Source organism: Condylura cristata, unplaced genomic scaffold, assembly GCF_000260355.1.
Source record: "Condylura cristata isolate star-nosed mole 26May11 unplaced genomic scaffold, ConCri1.0 scaffold00030, whole genome shotgun sequence".
In the NCBI taxonomy this organism is placed as follows: Eukaryota; Metazoa; Chordata; class Mammalia; order Eulipotyphla; family Talpidae; genus Condylura; species Condylura cristata.
The window spans coordinates 26,511,590-26,515,716 of NW_004567131.1; positions in this window are offsets into that span (position 1 = coordinate 26,511,590).

Below are 4,127 nucleotides of genomic sequence, written 5' to 3' on the forward strand. Positions count from 1 at the left end.
GGCTTAAGCTTCTTAGTGCTGTGCTTTAACCTGCTGTGCCACCAGGGAGGGCCCAAATAGAATCTTTTTTATGCCCGGTGGCGCAGGCATTAAAGTATCAATGCTATCACCCTACTGTGGCATGAGTTCGATCCCCGGCCAGGGAGCTGACCTACATGGTGCAGCAGACCATGCCCGCCTTGCCCGCTGCTCCCCTCAGCAATGTATTGCAGTAGCTCCTCCTGTTCTTCTCTTTCCTCTGCCTCTGTTGAGTACTCGTCAGCCTAGGCTTAGCGGGTTAAGAGGAGTGGAAGGACAATATTTCAGTTGGCCAGGACACTGTGTCAATTTTCTTGCCTAAACTCAATCAAAGATTAGGATGGGCTGAGCCTTTTCCTCTAGTGCCTGGGTTCCCAGCCAAGCAGGCGGGAGAGCTGGGGCATGGGTCTGCCCTCGGGAGCTCTGAGCTCCAGCTCCCTCTGCTGAGTGACCTACAGAAAAGGTTGGGACTTTTGTGAAACACAAAAGGGTCTTGGCCCTTAGCAGAACCAAGCACTGCTCTGACCCCGGGCAGTAGACCTTCCTTGGATTGATGCTCTGCTCTTGCTATCTTGAAATGCTGAAAAAGTCTTGGACAAGCTGCCCTACATTTTCATTCTGCTCCAGGCCTCACGCCTTATGTAGCCAGGCCTGTCCAGGGGGATGCAGATGCCCCAAGATTTACTAATGTAATCTCACCCCTGGAGCGCTGCTGCTCACTTTCACCTTGTTCATCAACAATAATAACGAAGATGACAGCCCCGTTTGTCAGGTGTTCTCTGGGGCCAGGCCCTGATTACACCTCTCCCTGTCAGAGAAAAGTCCCTCCATCCCGTCCTGGGTCTGCTGGTGCCTTTGGCATCCCCTGGAAGTGGAGTCACCCCGGGGCCTGGCTATGCCTTGGGCACTTGGCGGGGGTCTGTTCATACCGGCAGAAACCCCGTCTCCTTGGGGCCTGTGATTACAGAATGATGCTCACTTGGACGGTACCCTAACAGGGTCGCGAGCGTGGCCCAGAAAGCCAGCGGCAACACACCCTGGCTGAGCCGTCGGTGGGGCCGGGCTGGCTTTGCTTAGAATGTACTGTTGCTTCCCGCCTCAGCGCTGGGAACCGAGTCTAGAAAGGGGGGCCTTTACTGACTATTTTTGGTGAATATGGGTTACAGGAAATGTAAAATAAAAGTTAACTTTGGGGAGTCTGCAGGTAAATGGGAACAGGATGGTGGGGGGAAGGGAAGCCACAGCCAAGTGGCAGAAAGGAGGTGAAGAGCAGAGAGGGGGGCTGTGGTGGAGTGGGGGCCTGAGGGGTGCAGCGAGGGAGCACGAGACCTGATTGTTCCCTGCAGTTTGGGACAGCACAGACCTGCTGGAGGCCTGAGGTCCTCTTCAAGGGGCCTAGAAGCCCAGACAGGCCTGGAGTCGGGCTCAGTGATGACACCTCGTGGCGACTCCCCATGTGGTCTGGGGTGGCCCCTTAGTCCAGGGAGGCTGCTGGCTCTGGCATTGGCCTCTGCTCCCCCAGACCTCTGCCAAGGTTTGTTCCCAGACACCTCCACTGGAAAAAGGATCCCCCAAGTCACACCGGAGTGCGGCATCCTTTCCCGGCCTCCTGTGCCCCCTGAGTTCTCCTGAGGACTGAGGGTTGAAAGCTGAGAGCTGTGTCTCTCCTTCCCATGTCTTGCCTCTAGTGTGTGTTTTGGGGGGCGGGGGGTGTTTGGAAGGGGAACAGAAGTGAAGCGGAGGGACAGAGGGACTTGACTGAAGTCCTTTCCCCTCTGCTTCTTCTTTCCTTTGGGTAAAGATTGAGGCAAAGTCAATTAAATGAGAGTCAGAAGGACTGGGTTGAGAAATAAAACAGAAAATCAAACTACGCAAGCATTATGGTTCTTCTAGGAATATTAATTCAACTTCATAGCAGTTTTCGGGCTGGGTAGCGAGTCTGGTAATTTGGTGGCCCGCAAGACTGCTGGATCATACAGTAATTTTCCTCATTTCATATGGGAAGCATTTATAATACAGTTTATGAGACTTCTTGCCCAGGTCACTATCATAAATGAGAAGTTATTCCCAAAGGATCTTATCTAATACAACAAATGGATACAATTATTGAATTTATTAACATCTAAATTAAAAACTCTGAAAAGTGGAGCTCTAATTAATCAGCTTGCAAACAGCTACCCCCAAGGATAAGATAACAGCCCTTTAACCACAGCTAGTGATTTGAGATGTATTATTTTGTGAACAATAATAATATTTTCACAGCAGCTCCTATCTGAGTTCAAAGCCATCCCACAAATGTTAATTATTTAAAGACTTTCTGAAACTGAAACAGATAACGATTGTTTTCTCAGGCTTTTTAATGAGAAACAGCCGACAGGGAAGGGCGCGCTCCTTTGTCCAAGGTCGTGGCTGCAGGGGAGAGGGTCGGGCATGGCGTGCGATTCTCTCTCTTCTCTCCTACTCTTGCTCACTTCCACCTGTTTTCTACTTCCCTGTGACTAATGTCTCTCTATCCCACCTACCCTGACCTTCCCTCTACCACCCACTTTTGCTCAGGGGCCAGCACAGCCCTGTTCCTGTCTTACATCTGGGCCTTGTCTGAGTTCAACAGCCTCCCAGGGTCTCGGCCTCCCAGGGTCACCAGCCTGCCAGGGTCACCAGCTTCCCAGGGTCACAAGCCTGCCAGGGTCACCAGCCTGCCAGGGTCACCAGCCTGCCAGGGGCACCAGCCTCCCAGTGTCTCGGCCTCCCAGGGTCACCAGCCTGCCAGGGTCACCAGCTTCCCAGGGTCACAAGCCTGCCAGGGTCACCAGCCTGCCAGGGTCACCAGCCTCCCAGGGTCACCAGCCTCCCAGTGTCTCGGCCTCCCAGGGTCACCAGCCTGCCAGGGTCACCAGCCTCCCAGTGTCTCGGCCTCCCAGGGTCACCAGCCTGCCAGGGTCACCAGCTTCCCAGGGTCACCAGCCTCCCAGGTCTCAGCCTCTTCAGCTTCACCAGGTACTGCAGCAGCAGGAGCTCCTAGATACCCAGGTGAGTTGCCACGTGACCCTCCACAGTCCTACCTGCCAGCTGAGAGCCTCCTGCAGCTCTGGGGGGCCCTGGTCCTCCCACCTCAGGGTGGTGGGAGTGCTCAGCTCAGCCTCTGCCATGTCTTCAGAGCTCCCCTGTTTCCCCTCCAGTCTGTCGCCTCAAGGCTGACATTGGGCTGAAGCCCTCTGTTCGGGAAGATCAGTCCCCAAGACCTCACCCCAGCAATCCCTCTGTGACTCTTCTATAGTGTTGGCCTCTTGTTTTACTCTTTCGACCAAGTCTTCTTCTTACAGAGAGCTGTGAAGACACATGAAATAATATGTCAGCGTGCCTTCAGCCCCAGAAGCCAGACTGTATTACTATGGCTGTAAGGCTGTTGGGGGAACCAAACTTGTTAATAGTGAAATAGGAAAGGCAGAGGGAGGGGGAGGAGGGAGGGAGACAAGGGGAGAGGGAGAGACAAGAGAAGGAGGCAGAGGTATGAGGTGTGTGTGAGAGAGAGAGAGCAAGCAAGAGAGAGAGAGAGAGGAGAGAGAGGAGAGACAGAAAGAGAGAGGAGAGACAAAGTCAGAGACAAGGAATGAGAAAGAGAAAGCAAGATGCTCAAATGCACATGCCAAGCCTCTCCCAGACTCACACATCAGAGAGGTTTTTTTTGAGAGCCAAGGTCCAGAGCAGGACACAGGACATGGCCAGGTAGGCAGCTCCTCACCTCTAGAAGTTTCCATTGTTCTTCCTTGGATGTCTTAGCACTTGAAGTCTGAGCACAGGACTGGTTTCAGAGTAGCCAGATGCTTCCCAAGCCGGGGATCTCCACACCTCTGCTCTCAGAGGACCTGAAAGAGCCCGCTGCTTCTTGAACCCTGAGCACAGGACAGACCCCCTATTATAGACTGTTTGAACTGTCCTGCTGCGTGAGCTCTCCCCCACCAGGTGCTTTTGGGTGGGAGTTGATAGCACCTCCTCTATAGTAGCCTTCACCAGCCCCTGCAACTTGTCAACTTGAAGTTGAACACGTGGGCTCTGAGGCAGCCACGTCACAACCTCTGCAGTGGGCTTCAGCCCTCTGGCTGCCTGGG